At 40.9% G+C, this 16,017-nt stretch overlaps 1 protein-coding gene across 5 annotated transcripts in view; it reads left to right on the top strand.

Moving 5' to 3' along the window:
• Positions 1–16,017, top strand: part of ROBO1 (roundabout guidance receptor 1) — a 1,469,611-nt gene that overhangs the window by 1,185,465 nt on the left and 268,129 nt on the right. The window lies entirely within an intron of this gene.

Genomic DNA, 16,017 nt, shown 5'->3' with positions numbered 1-16,017 from the left:
AAAACACCATGCTCTGTAAATGGCTAAATGGCTTTTTCCAGTAGTTCCATACCAAATAAATGAAGCAATGGTGCATTTGACCGAACAATGTTACATACAGATGGGGAATTTCAGAGCCCTGTTCTCGTGATCAGTGTTGGTCCTAGCGGCCAGATCTCACATTATTTTATGGAGGCATGTAAATCTAGGTCCTTGAGGTAACGTAATATGGCAGCACGCAGAGGGTCTCCGGCTTCCTGGTACAGTAGAGAGTCCAGTCTTTTCCAGACATGTAATGTCTTATGGGAAGTGATTCCCAATGCTCATGTTATGGTGTTTGACCCCAAAATACCGGATTTAGACTTTCCTTGTTACGTTTGGAAGCACTCAAACCTTTGGCTTGTTATTATGAGTTAAATTTTTATTTTCTTTATTTTTATGTTTGTTGAGGCTGTAGGAAATTTTCGCTGTTCATTTTCTACTTTTTTACATATTGGCCCAATTTGGCGGAAAATGAAAAACATCAGGTATCATAGATCTCCGTTTAACAATGAATTGATCTAATATGTTAAAAAAAATGCTTTAGTGTCATTTGAAGCCTCAGAAATGAGCTGGAACATAAGTTGGTATAAGTGCGTTGTTTAGGAGCATGTTCACACTGTGGCCATTTAATAGACAAAACCTAAGATAAAAGCTGAATGAGCAAATACCCTGCAGTAAGTAAATAATTAAATAATAGTAATAATACATGTAAATAACATAGGGTAGTTAGCCATTCCACATTGCAACCAAATTGGAACGATCTTATATCTAGTATCTCACGTTGTGTCAGCCGACCCAGGTCCGACTGTTCAGACACCCGCCCGCCCGTAGGGGCTATATATACTGTATATGATGCGTTAATCCTCTAGTAAAACACTAGTATATACTATGTTATTCCTAGTGCCGGGTCTGATCCCCCTCAAACCTTGTAACTCATCGCATCATTTTTTTCCCGAATTCCTAAGATGTCTGATTTCTTCCTTTATTTTTCTATAAATTCATACTTTTCCTATAAATTGTTAAAATAACTTATTCTTTTGCAAGTTTTTTTTTTTCCCCATCAACCAGTCTTCAGTGCCTTCAGTATAGCGGTTTGCAGCCATTTCCTCGCTCATGAATCCAGGTTACGAGTCACTGCTTTTCCTACAAAGCGGAACCCAGGCTTCATACTCAAATTCAACTTTTGTCTTTTTATGTGTCCTACAAATCAGGAAACACAAATGAACCATGAACAGAATGAACACAAGCCATGCAAGAGCCGCATGTAAACTGATTTGAAGGTGAAAATGGAATTGAGGTCGACAGTATATGAAGAAGTTTCATGTTGGAAATTGGGCATCGCTTGTATTGGGTTAAATTCCCACTGGGAATTATTGACATTAAAAATACATAAAAATACATAAAAAACACGCTACGTCTTGTCGTTCCAGGAAAGTGAATGGATTTTTAAGAAATCTGATACCCACTGTACTTTTTGTTACGCTGAGTACAACGACCTGCGATGCGTTCCTTCAAATCCGCAAAATGAGCTTTATGTGCAAATTATCCTATTAGAATGTTATGAGATGCGGAAACGCACTAAAACCGCATGGAATCCATACATGACTATATCAATAAGGTTTACCAGAAAGTACCAAAACCAAGCAGCTTAATTTACCACGTGAGATAGCAAAAAGAAACAGAAACCAAAGCATCAAAAACACAAAACACAAATAAAAAAACACTCAAAAACACAATGAAAAAAATGCAAGTAACCCAATTTTCCAAATAGGTACATTATTACCGCCAACGTTTTGCGACATCAAAATCTCACCAAATATTCATCCTGGGAACATATCCTACACTCTCAGTTTTCTCCAATTTCTTAGTAAAATTTTTGTTTTTTCAAATATTTCAATTTCTTTTAGAAGCCTAGCCTATCCAAGCATCTTTAGTATAGGTGATATAGCCAATGGCGGCCATGTCTGACTCACGACTTTTATACTAAACCTGAACACAATTCGGACCCCAAAAGAATATGCAAACTGATCTTATCTTAATAAATAATAAAAACATTGCAGAAAACTGGGAGAATTTCACAAAGGAAACCACCAGCGAGTTGCATAGGATAAATAGTACAAGTACAGAAGATTAAGTTATATTGCAAATCACTCCTGACCACCAGGTAATTTATTCTGTACATACACCTGCACTAGGATAGGAGACTATGAAGACTAGGGGGGTAAAACTTACAAATGTAATTAACCGGCCTAATGCTCTAAAACGTAAGTATTGAGCCCCCTCTTATCAGATATTAAACAGTATAATTAAGGAACCTAGCAGAAGATAGTCAGGATAATGATAGCAACAGAATCAATGCAACATTCTAGTTAGAATATCCAAAAAGTTTGTTGGTGAAACACCATGAGACATGTTTCGCCTTGCTTGACCACAGGGGATTTCTCCCATGTTGAAGCAAGGCGAAACATACATCAAGATGTTCCACCACCACAAGGCTTGTATGGGTATTCTGACTACTGTCTTGCATTTATGATTGTTCTTCTGTGCATAGCTGTGTATAAAGGTGTTACCTGTCAGTATAATCCTACCTCTGATAATAAGGAGCCTCGCTGTAAGAAAGAACTGAAAGTATCAGTCTAAAAAAAGCCCCAGTGGTCAGTAGGAATATTGCAAGATTATTATTTAAAAAAGTGAAAAATATGAATAATAAAGATTGTAATCTGAAAATAACAACATGGCATTTTTTTTTTTAAATACACTTGACACAAAAGCCTGATTTACACAACAGTCCATTTTCTGATGATACGCTCCCTTTAAATGCCAATTATGTGAGATATCCCAGGGGATTTTTTAACTACTCACTTTCTCTTTACGGTTGAAGGTAGTCACCATTATAATATCACAGTACTGATTTTTAAAGGTGTTGTCCCAAAAACAACATACGGTATATGACCTGTCTGCGGGATAGGAGATACATTTATGATCACTGTAGGTTTAACCACTGAGACCTCCACAAGTCATAAGCATAGGGGTCCCCTTTGTGAAATAAGAAGATACAGTTAGGTCCATATATATTTGGACAGAGACAACATTTTTCTAATTTTGGTTATAGACTTTACCACAATGAATTTTAAACAAAACAATTCAGATGCAGTTGAAGTTCAGACTTTCACCTTTCATTTGAGGGTATCCACATTAAAATTAGATGAAGGGTTTAGGAGTTTCAGATCCTTAACATGTGCCACCCTGTTTTTAAAGGGACCAAAAGTAATTGGACAGATTCAATAATTTTAAATAAAATGTTCATTTCTAGTACCGTATTTTCCGGCGTATAAGACGACTGGGCGTATAAGACGACCCCCCAACTTTACCAGTTAAAAAATAAAATCTTCTTAAAAGTCGGGGGTCTTCTTATACACCCTATGTCGTCTTATAGGGCCGGTGAATATGTGCCTTTTGGGGGGGGGGGAGTGATCCTGATGAGGACGAGGGGGCGTCTCACAGGAAAGTGAGTATCCCCCATTACCTTATCATAGCGCTGCAGCGTGGGGTCTCTGTGCTGGGAGCGGCGGCTGCTGTGCTGTGCTGTGCTGTGGCGGCTCCTCTTCTGCAGTGTGGGGCCTCTGGTGCTGTGGGGCGGTGGCGGCGGCGTATCTTCATACAGTCGGGGCTCCTCCGGCATCTCAAAGACTGGAAGCCCCGCCGGCAACTCCATGGGTACAATGCGGTCAGGTGGCCTCCGGGAAGATGGCCGCTGCTCAGATTCAGATCTCGTCCCGAGATCTCGGGAGACGAGATCTGAATCTGAGCAGTGGCCATTTTCCCGGAGGCAGCTCAATAGGTGCGATGCGGTGGCCCGGCCGCTGGGGGCTGCGCATGCTCAGATTCAGATCTCAACGAGATCTGAATCTAAGCAGCGGCCATTTTCCCGGAGGCCAGCGCATTGTACCGATGGAGTTGCCGGCGGGGCTTCCAGGCTGAGATGCCGGAGGAGCCCCGACTGCATGAAGATACGCCACCGCCGCCACCGCCCCACAGGCCCCACACTGCAGAAGAGGAGCCGCCACAGCACAGCAGCCGCCGCCGCTCCCAGCACAGAGACCCCACGCTGCAGCGCTATGATAAGGTAATGGGGGATACTCACTTTTCTGTGAGACGCCCCCTCGTCGTCATCAGGATCACTCCCCCCCCCACCCACCATATACACCCGGCGTACAAGGCGATTCCCGGCGTACAAGACGACCCCCGACTTTTAAGAAGATTTTCAGGGGTTAAAAAGTCGTCTTGTACGCCGGAAAATACGGTACTTGGTTGAAAACCATTTGTTGGCAATGACTGCCTGAAGTCTTGAACTCATGGACATCACCAGACGCTGTGTTTCCTCCTTTTTGATGCTCTGCCAGGCCTTCACTGCGGTGGTTTTCAGTTGCTGTTTGTTTGTGGGCCTTTCTGTCTGAAGTTTAGTCTTAACAAGTGAAATGCATGCTCAATTGGGTTGAGATCAGGTGACTGACTTGGCCATTCAAGAATATTCCACTTCTTTGCTTTAATAAACTCCTGGATTGCTTTGGCTTTATGTTTTGGGTCATTGTCCATCTGTAGTATGAAACGATGACCAATCAGTTTGGCCGCATTTGGCTGGATCTGAGCACACAGTATGGCGGCTCTGAAGACCTCAGAATTCATTCGGCTGCTTCTGTCCTGTGTCACATCATCAATAAACACTAGTGACCCAGTGCCACTGGCAGCCATGCATGCCCAAGCCATCACACTGCCTCCGCCGTGTTTTACAGATGAGGTGGTATGCTTTGGATCAGGAGCTGGACCACACCTTCACCATACTTTTCTCTTTCCATCATTCTGGTAGAGGTTGATCTTGGTTTAATCTGTCCAAAGAATGTTCTTCCAGAACTGTGCTGGCTTTTTTAGATGTTTTTTAGCAAAGTCCAGTCCAGCCTTTTTATTCTCGATGCTTATGAGTGGCTTGCACCGTGCAGTGAACCCTTTGTATTTACTTTCATGCAGTCTTCTCTTTATGATAGATTTGGATATTGATACGCCGACCTCCTGGAGAGTGCTGTTCACTTGGTTGGCTGTTGTGAAGAGGTTTCTCTTCACCATGGAGATTATTCTGCGATCAACCACCGCTGTTGTCTTCCGTGGGCGCCCAGGTCTTTTTGCATTGATGAGTTCACCAGTGCTTTCTTTCTTTCTCAGGATGTACCAAACTGTAGATTTTGCCACTCCTAATATTGTAGCAATTTCTCGGATGGGTTTTTTCTGTTTTCGCAGCTTAAGGATGGCTTGTTTCACCTGCATGGAGAGCTCCTTTGACCGCATGTATACGTCACAGCAAAACCTTCCAAATGCAGCACCACACCTCAAATCAACTCCAGGCCTTTTATCTGCTTAATTGAGAATGACATAACGAAGGGATTGCCCACACCTGTCCATGAAATAGCCTTGGAGTCAATTGTCCAATTGCTTTTGGTCCCTTTAAAAACAGGGTGGCCCATGTTAAGGAACTGAAACTCCTAAACCCTTCATCCAATTTTAATGTGGATACCCTCAAATGAAAGGTGAAAGTCTGAACTTCAACTGCATCTGAATTGTTTTGTTTAAAATTCATTGTGGTAATGTCTATAACCAAAATAAGAAAAATGTTGTCTCTGTCCAAATATATATGGACCTAACTGTATATGTTGTTTATAGGACAATGGCTCTAAAGTTGTCTGTACAGGTCATCTATAGGTTCCGGTGTTTCCCTATACAGCTTTGTTTGGCATGTGCAGGAACAGAGTTAAATGGGTGGTCCGGTCCTAATCGATAAGTCTGCAGTCACGCTCTGTGACCAGAGAGTAGGTATGCAATATCCATACTTCGGGCCAGATACCGTCTAGTGGGCGCGACCTCAAGTCCGCCACACCCACTGGACAACCGTGTCACTAGTCGGGTTGCGGCCTCACACAATACAAGTATATAGAGTGAGGCCGCGCACACTAGACAGGCCCTTGCCGGGAGTATGTATAACACATACATACCCTCTGGTCTCGGGTCAGAAACTGACAAGTCCCCAGAGCGCACACTGTGTGCGCTGGGCTGGGGGGGGATTCATGTGTCTTCAGTCACTTCAGACTTACAAATTTGGACTGAACAACCCCTTTAAGATACCTCTTTTTTACTATATGAAATAACATAGTAGACAAAGCTATTTGACGAGGAGACAACCAGTGTTAACTGCTTACTATTAGTGATGAGCGAGTGTACTTGTTGCTCGGGTTTTCCCGAGCACGCTTGGGTGGTCTCCGAGTATTTGTTAGTGTTCGGAGATTTAGTTTTCATCACCTCAGCTGAATGATTTACAGCTGCCAGCCAGCCTGAGTACATGTGGGGGATGCCTGGTTGCTAGGGAATCTCCACATGTAATCAAGCTGTCTAGTAGCCGCAAATCATGCTGCTGAGGCGAAGAAAACTAAATCTCTGAGCAGTTACAAATACTCAGGGACCACCCGAGCGTGCTCGTGAAAACCCGAGCAACAAGTATACTCGCTCATCTCTAGGTACTATATGATCTATACATTTTTCACCTTAGGGGCGACACATTCCATTGTTGTTAGTTGCATATGTTGGATCAAAGGAATTTTGCAGATTTTCAGATTTGCTGTTTGTGCCTTTAAAAACTAAAAGTTCTTATCTGGAGTTTAAATTGTAAATCGGCAGCTGAAAGATTACATTTATAAATGTGTCTGATATCTGCGTAGTGGTTACACATGCGCATTAAAGTGTCTATAAATACACAGGAAACCTCCATTTTATATAGAGAATAATGAGAGGGAGATTGTTTCGTGTAGGGAAAGTTGATCCACAGTGATGTTCTAGTAAATTGCACTTTCCCTGACAGAGTGGAATAAAGAGGATCTATTGAATAAGCCATGCTTTATGATTCTCCTATCCATCACCGGGGCTTAATATATTCAATGTTAATTGTTATCTCATATTTGGCTGTAATCTTGGGCCGCAGCGTCTGACAGGAATCATCAGTTATCTGTGTTCCATTGTGCAAAAATTGCAAATTCTCCACGTGCTCTCTCCTCGTCTCGGGCTATGTTTAGCATCTCATTAGTTCTTCCGCCCTGACTTTCACTCACAACTTAGATATTGGGGAACGCAATAATTATCCCCATTAATTTCCCGGGGCTGAATCGAACTGCTGTGGTCACAGTGGGGGATAATAATAGGTGCCAATTTTGGCCATGTTCTACGTATGCCATTTCCCATTTTAGGGGTGAGAAATAAATTGTGTAAATCTGCCTTAATTGTATAAAGTTAGGGTATATTCACATTGGACGTATCTTGAGCAGATTTTCTACATTGGAATATCCTCTGCCAAATCCGCAGCAGCCAAAAACCTTGCATATTTTATTGTGGACATGATGTAGATTTGCATTGTAGAAGGTTCAAACTTCCATGCAAATTTTGGATTTTACCTACAAATTCTGGATTTTCACTGCATGCATGATATTTTATGAAATCTCATACAGTAGCATGTAAAAGTTTGGGCACCCCTGGTATATATGTATATATTCATCTTTAACATCTTAAAAATTAGAAAAAGGAAACTGGGTCGATGCAAAAGTTTGGGAACTTTGCATGGTAAACACTTTTTGTAGCCAGACAAGAGTCTTTCAATTATTGTTTGAGGGATTTTCATCCATTCTTCCTTGGAAAATTCTTACAGTTCTGTGAGATTCCTGGGTCGTCTTGCATGCTCTGCTATTATGAGGTCTAGCCACATTGTCAATGATGTTCAGATCAGGGGACTGTGAAGGCCACAGTGAAACCTTTAGCTTGCACCTTTTGAGGTCTTCTATTGTGGATTTTGCCGTGTGTTTTGGATCATTATCCATTTGTAGAAGCCATCCTCTTTTCAACTTCAGCTTTTTACAGATGGTGTTATCTTTGCATCAAGAAGTTGTTGAAATTTCATTCAAATCCTTTATTCCGTCTACCCGTGAAATGTTCCCCGTGCCCCATATTTGTGCAGGTGTCTCTGAACAGTAGAACATTGTACTACAACTCCAGAGTCTGCTAAATCTTTTTGAAGGTCTTTTGTAGTCAAGCAGGGGTTCTGATTGGCTCTTTATCAATCCTACGAACAGCTATCCCTGAAATTTTACTTGGTTTTCCAGACCTTATCTTGACCTCCATTGTTCCTGTTAACTGCCATTCATTAATTGCATTTTGAACTGAGAAAAGTGCAACTTGAAAATGCTTTGCTTTCTTCTTATAGTCTTCTCCTTCTTTGTGAACCTCCACCATTTTGATTTTTCAGTGTGCTAGGCAGCTGCTTAGAAGAACCCATGGCTACTGTTTTTTGGCACAAGGTTAGAGGAGGCTGGGTTTTCATAAAGCTGGTAAAACTGCATCACCTGGCTTTTTATATCGATGATAATGACAAATCCATAACCCTAACAGTCTAATTAAGGTCTGAAACCTCAGTTAAAGTTATCTGAGCACACAAATCTTCAAGGGTGCCCTTTTGCATCAGCCCAATTTCCTTTTTGTAATTGTTAAAAGTAAAAGATAAAAATATATATTACTTTTTTTCCCCTAAAATACAAAGGGGATGTGTCATGTTTAACTTTAGGCCTTTCATCTTCAACTTACTTAACTGTTCACAATAACAGTAATTTTGATCAGGGATGCCCAAACTTTGACATGCCACTGTATATAAGTGATAAGAAGCTTAATAAAATGATACATTGTATCTATGATTTAATGTCTTATTCCTTATTCCTGAGAAATCCATGTTTTTTATATGCTGTTAAGATCTATGAGCTGGACATAGATCTCACAGACAGTCTGCCTACAGAGCTAATTTGAAATGAAAGCAAGCGTTACCAGTGTGAGGTATGTAACTAAAGGTACATTCACACTTAACAACTTTCCAACGAGAACAACAACGATCCGTGACGTTGCAGCGTCCTGGATAGCGATATCATTGTGTTTGACACGCAGCAGCGATCTGGATCCCGCTGTGATATCGCTGGTCGGAGCTAGAAGGCCAGCACCTTATTTCGTCGCTGATCACCCGCTGTCATCGCTGGATCGGTGTGTGTGACACCGATCCAGCGTTGTGTTCACTTGTAACCAGGGTAAATATCGGGTTACTAAGCGCAGGGCCGTGCTTAGTAACCCGATATTTACCCTGGTTACCATTGTAAAAGTAAAAAAAATACACTACATACTCACCTTCTGATGTCTGTCATGTCCCCCGCCGGCGGCTTCCCTGCACTGAATGTGTCAGCGCCGGCTGGCCGTAAAGCAGAGCACAGCCGTGACGTCACCACTGCTGCCGGCGCTGACACATTCAGTCAGTGCAGGAAGCTCTCGGCAGCAGCGCGTAACCCTGTGGACGCTGGGGGACGTGACAGACATCAGAAGGTGAGTATGTAGTGTTTTTTTTTTTACTTTTACAATGGTAACCAGGGTAAATATCGGTTTACTAAGCGCGGCCCTGCGCTTAGTAACCCGATGTTTACCCTGGTTACCCGGGTGCTGCAGGGGGACTTCGGCATCGTTGAAGACAGTTTCAACGATGCCGAAGTCGTTTCCCTGATCGTTGGTCGCTGGAGAGAGCTGTCTGTGTGACAGCTCCCCAGCGACCACACAACGACTTACCAACGATCGCATCGCTGGTCGTGATCGTTTGTAAGTCGTCTAGTGTAACGGTACCTTAACAGAGCAGTAGAACTGAACTTTGTATAATGACAAACACATTTGTAGCTGCAGCTCTCACAGCTCTGCTGTATTGCAGCCCTGTCTGCCTGTGAGATGGAAGCTGAAACACTGAGAGGAGCCTTCAGATGTGTTAGGTATAATCACACACAGCTCTGCAGTGAGATCAGGAGAGCAGAGAGCGGACATTACACGTCACATTGGTAACCCTTTTTATGTATAATAAGCTCTGGAGGCAGATTCTTCTGGGAGATTAATGTCCGGACCATATTCTGAACAGCTCATTGACGTATAAGAAAAATTTGCATTTTCGTAGAATAAAATATCAGATTACTGTTATCAAGGTATAATTTTATTCAGCTTCTAATGACTTGTGTGCCTCTAAATACAGCAAAAGAGGGTTGATCCTACTGATAGATTCCCTTTAAGGGAAGGGAAGCGCAAGGATGGAAATCGGCACTAATGATAAGTCCCTTTTGGCCCTCGCTATTTTCCCACAAGAGCACTGGTGTGTTGGTTTTCCTGATTTTATTTTTTTAAAGTCTGATTTTTATCCATCATAGTATCCTTAGAGAAAAGTGAAGAATTACAAATACATCACAGTGTGGAGAACAATGAATGTTTTTATTCTTGGTCATGGATCTGTTTATTGCAATCCCCGTTGCTGTCTTTTTAAATAGTTTTGCAGTTGTTTGAGATTTAAAACACATGTGCTAAGGTGTCCACATGGATAGAGTTACACGCCGCAAGAGGAAAAGGTAAAAATGCTAGCAATCTGTGCACTCAACGTGTAGAGTAAAACAATTAAGAAATGCTTCCATTCTCGGTTTTCATACCATGGTCATTGGAAACCGTGCTGAAAAAACAAATATAACGTAGGATTTGCCTTTATTATATTTGGGAGGGTAGCGGTCGATTTTCCCCCTTTGTTTAATGTGTAGTTTGGTTTTGGACAACAAGGTTTTTTTTGGGGAGGGAAGAAAACACATGAGGTTTGGCGCTAATAGGAAGCATGCCTACGAGGCCGACTCTGTTATAGGACTTATAAATGGAGCTTATAAAACATGTCTGCTTAGCTTTACCTGACACCGGTGAATGGGGTCTTGTACATACAGGAATGTCTGTCTGCAGACGGCCGCGTATGACTACACTGAAGTCAGACTTGTGATTAGCGCTTCGTTATACACTTTAATGAGCTTCTGATATTTAAGGCAAGTAGCCTAATAAGAGCGGTTTATGATGCAATGGTTTCCATCAAATCTGTCACTAAAAGGAATCAAAGACTTTTAATGCAGACCTATAAAAAACATGGTCGTTTGTAGATACATAAAGAAAGAAGGTTGCAAGTCAGTTTGATGCAGAATTAGTAACAGCATGTAGCTGTCTGCAGGATTGTGTATAAAGCTGGATACTCACATTGTACATGTCGCCGTTGGTTTTTGGTTTATGTGTGTCTTGTTATTTTTATATAAAGGAACCACTTGAAGCTCTTGAATTTCTAAGCAAATTATATAACAGGGACCCCACTTATCCTATGTTATTGATATACTGTTGTGTTATGGGGTAGAGGAGTCCTTAGGCCCCTTTAAATATTAGGGCTTCAATTAAACTGCAATCTTTCTATGCCTATAGACTTATAAATCTGAAGAAAACCAGCACTTGGAATAAAAACTTTTTTGTTGTTGATATATTACATCTTAAGGAGCAATGCATGGCCTATAAGTCTCCATACACTGGAAAGTCACTCTCCACAAGGAGAAGTGTTAGGCCTTAGACTCCCTGTCAGTAACCTCTCATACAGTCAAAACAGATCTCATACTTTGCACTGAGTAGAGGCAACACCCCAAAACAGGTGTCTGCAAATTGAGATTCTCGTTTGGCCTTTATCCTAAATCATCCGACAAGGCTCGTTATTGACTTTTAGGATTGCTAATTCCAATAGGTGGTACTAGGGTTGAAGTCCTCTTCCTCTCTTAAGAGGCAATTTGCATATATCCTTCTTAATAACAACATTTACCCCCATTTCTATGTCTTTCCCTGCTTGATTATTGCCACATCTATACCTTTGGATCCCCACCATCAAATTATCACTTACTGTATTTTTTTCTTTATTTTATCACTGCCTGTTATTTTTATGGCTATATCAGGAGGTCACCCACAACCACTGCACCAGTAAACTACAATGTGCAAATCCCCAGTGAATTAAATAGGTACGGGTGCAAACCACAGATGGAAGCTTATATCAAAGCAAGTGGAAAAGCAGTAACAACCAATAAACCACTGATTACATTAAGTAATTGCAATATGGATAAACAATAAATGATTCTCCCCAATTAAGATAAATTCCAGCACACATAAAGTATCACCATGCTAGTGTAAAAAATGTGCCAAGCACCCAACTTGTGTTTTGACGATCTTCGACAGGTGGTTTCTCCTGACGAAGATCGGTAAAATGCACTTTTATAAAATGGCAATATATTTAAAAGTGGGAGAAATGTTAACTTTATGTAAAATGCATTTTTTTTTTGTCTAAAATGTTTCTAATAATTAAAATGTATTATGTGAAACATTCTAATGTGCAATCCATATTTCAGGACCAAGCAAAATGGCTCGGCTGTCTCTGGCAGTCCCATATGTAATGAGTGGAGTGGTGGTGTACATCCTTGACCTTCACTTCATTCAGAAATGGCTCTACAGAGACTCTTCCTCAGAAAAAGTGGAGCTTCAAACTATGTTATGCCTGTCCTTTGGCTAGGGCATAACATAAAAACATGGCTCAACGCTTGGATACTAAAAAAGAAACTGGCGAGGAATTAGGTGCTATAAATCTATTGCCGCGACTGCAGATCACATTGGGGACACCACAGTCATGATGCCACCAAGTTATGACCATCAGTGGTTCTTTGAATTTGTGAACTACATCCCAGAACTGAAGAATACGTACAGCATCTTTGTAAAAGCGAACCAGTGTGATAGGTGCAGATGATTTCCAGCAGCTGTTTTCCTTTACATACATTAGTCATGTATGTTTCTTATCCCAGCTACTTGATTCACAATGTTTAGACAGTAACGCTCTTTAATGTCTGGATTTTAAGACAATCTTACCATAAAGACTTCATCTGGAGGAACTAACAGTTCAGCTTCAGATGAAGCTAGAAAACTATGGGAGTTTTATTAGCTGGGGTTTATTACTACTTTGTATTACCTTTTATATTGTTATATTAATGGTGTTTTCCCAATAAATAAATTCATAAGTGATCCACAAGGTGATAAATATATGATCGGTGGGGGTTTGTGTGTGGATACCACTATCTTGAGAACAGGGTTCTTTAAGTTTCCTTTGGAGTGCATGAATACCCACAGCTTCATTAACTTTTATGGAACCTATGAAGATGACTATTCTGTCAGTCAAGTAAAAGTCAATCGATCAATGGTCACGCTTGCTTATACCACTCCATTCAGACTGGGTTCTCTGGTAGCCCAGTTCTTGGGATCCATGTGGGTCCTGGTGGTTGGTCCCTCAGGGATCATACATTCATCACCAATACCATTCCTGTATAGATGTATTCAGTAGAACAACCTGTTTAAATAGGTTTATTGCACCTGGAGACGACCATCTTTTCAAGTCGAAAACCTGCTCATGTTCAAAAGATTGATTGAATAATGATGACAATTTTATTTACAGTATATAGTGCCAACATATTCTGCAACACTCTACAATTAAGTGGGGACATGTACAGTCTTAATCGGCAGCTTTAACCCTCAATGGTCAGCTATAATCACTAGGAGAAGTTGGGTCCTAGGAAAGTTCCATGCTATTTCATCTCTGGCTCCACATGACATTTCGAGAATATTTTATGGTTGGTTATTGACTATAATTGGCTGACCATATGGCCTCTATAAAATGTAAAAATGCCAAAAGTTTCTTTACTAAGACCCTTATGCACAATATTATAAATTCCAAAAAGTATAGATAACGATAATTATAGTATTATTAACAAATATACCGATTAACATTGCAAAAAACATCTAGAGTTTTATGTGCGAATTGTTGCTATACAGTTACATTATGGCCTGAACTTATTTACCGGTTTTTACTCATTGCAGAATTGGCACATTATTCGGCTTCCATCCAACACTGAAATAACAGACCATAACAATAATGTACTGTTCTGTCAATCTGCCGAACACTTACTCATTCTGTCACCAACTTCTGCTAGTCTTCAAATCCTTTCTTCCAGTCCACTACAACACTTAATCTTCTCCAAACACCAAGTCCAACTGGAGGGGAAAATGACTAATGTATCACCGATTCTTTACAAATGATTGGAAGGACGAAGGCCGACTGTTTTTTTATATTTTATTTCAATATGTTTGTCATGCTACTCAATGAAATAGATCATTTTATTTTCAAATATTACATGTTTTGCCATATTTTGCAGCTGTGACCTTAGTTAAAATGAATGGAAAACCTTACATTCCAGCTGTCATGTGGGTGTTCTTACTTTGGTTTAGGAAACCTTCCAAGGAGGTACAGAAGAGGTGATGGGGGCATGTCTATGAAAGAGAGCTACATTAGACCATTGGTAAAAAGCTACTTCGAGCTGAACTTTAAAAATGACCAAAGACTAGGTGACCAAAAAAAATCTCATTATTGACACCAGACCATGTATATGCTACAGTAAAGCCTTTGTCCTATAGTAAAGTACGGTATAGACATTTTAAATGTAAAGGGTTTCCTCACAAGGGACATTTATGGCATATTCAAAGGATATGTGAACCCGACCCCTAGGACTTGCACTTATATCCAGAATAGGTGATGCTTGATCCTCTTTTTTGGCCAGCATCCAACTATCAGTGAGTGGACCGGTGGTTACCAAGGAGTAGACCAGCGATGGTGCAGGCGCCTGCTCTCTTCATTCTTTGCTATAGGAGTTCAAAACACAACGAACAGTATGTGCTAGGTTGTATTTGGAACTCTTATACAATGATTGGAGAGTGCAGTCACCTGTGCCGCTACCACTACACTTGTTGGTGGTCGGACTGTGTGGGAAGGTGGAAATCACATGTATCAGACATTCATGGCACGTCTAATTGGTATGCTATGAATGTCTTTCATGAAAAAAATCCCTTAAAATTATATTCCTATATAAATCCTAGTTTAAAAAATGTAATTAAGAGTGTTTTTAGCTACAAATATGCATTTATGAGCTTAGAGTAGTACATTTTCACCAAGTGCCCCAACTGTCAGGTAGCTGACCCTTGTGATGGCAGCTTCAGTGGTAGTTGTTCAAGGTTTAACACTGGCCAGCCTGTTCTGTTTCAGCACCTGACAAGAGCGAAGGATGAAAGGGGCTGATCCATTGGGACCTGAGATGGCATGACTACCTAATGACTGATCACTGGGCATAATCGAACTATATTAATCAGATTTATAACTTACCTTTTATTGGAACCTGTCAGTTGATGCGTGCTCACCAAACCATGATCACAGCCATGTATGCTTTTAATAGAAGACAGGAATCGATGTGCTGTACAGGCGAGTCCCTGGCAGCTTCTCTCAGCCCTCTGACAGTGACTGCCACACTTCTGCCTATTCACACATGGAGGCAGATGCTTGCCAGTCATTGTTAGTGGGCGAGGTAAAGCCACCAGGGACACCCCTGTATGACTAGTTCACAGTGCGGCTCAGTCCATGGGAGCTGTTGAAAACATGTTTTTCTGTGAAACTACCAATCAATTTAAAATGGGGCTCTACATTATTTGGATCCTGGGTTCCAGAGCCCAATTCTTGAGATCCTATGGAAATTCCAGTTGGAAGCCTAGTGATCAGTAAGTTATCTCCTACCCGTAGGTGATAAATTACTGCTTTGGGTATAACCCTTTAAAGTCTTTACTATTGGCTCATGAACTACCGGTATATGTATTTCAATTAGTGGAGCCAATACAAAGAAAGAAAAAGAACATAAACTTCCATGTACAACGGTCTGTTAAAAACTCTTGAAGCACGCTGTTACAACTATTTATTTTCCATGCAATACATTTACTTGAGTGGCTATCGTGTAGTATTACATTTTCCATGTGGCTCACAATAACCCACATAATAACAGATTTCTGTATATGTAAAATCCTGGACCCTCAGCAATCGTCTGATTATTATTCCAACTTCATTACAAAGCGAGGTCTAGATGAAGGATTTCGTGTGTAACATTTATCATGTTTCTTGTTTATCCTCACATTTGGCTTTCCTAGAATTGC

This window comes from Ranitomeya variabilis, chromosome 3 (assembly GCF_051348905.1).
Source record: "Ranitomeya variabilis isolate aRanVar5 chromosome 3, aRanVar5.hap1, whole genome shotgun sequence".
NCBI classification, from domain to species: Eukaryota; Metazoa; Chordata; class Amphibia; order Anura; family Dendrobatidae; genus Ranitomeya; species Ranitomeya variabilis.
Note: the sequence above shows the minus strand (reverse complement) of the source record. Positions and strands in the feature narration are given on the sequence as shown.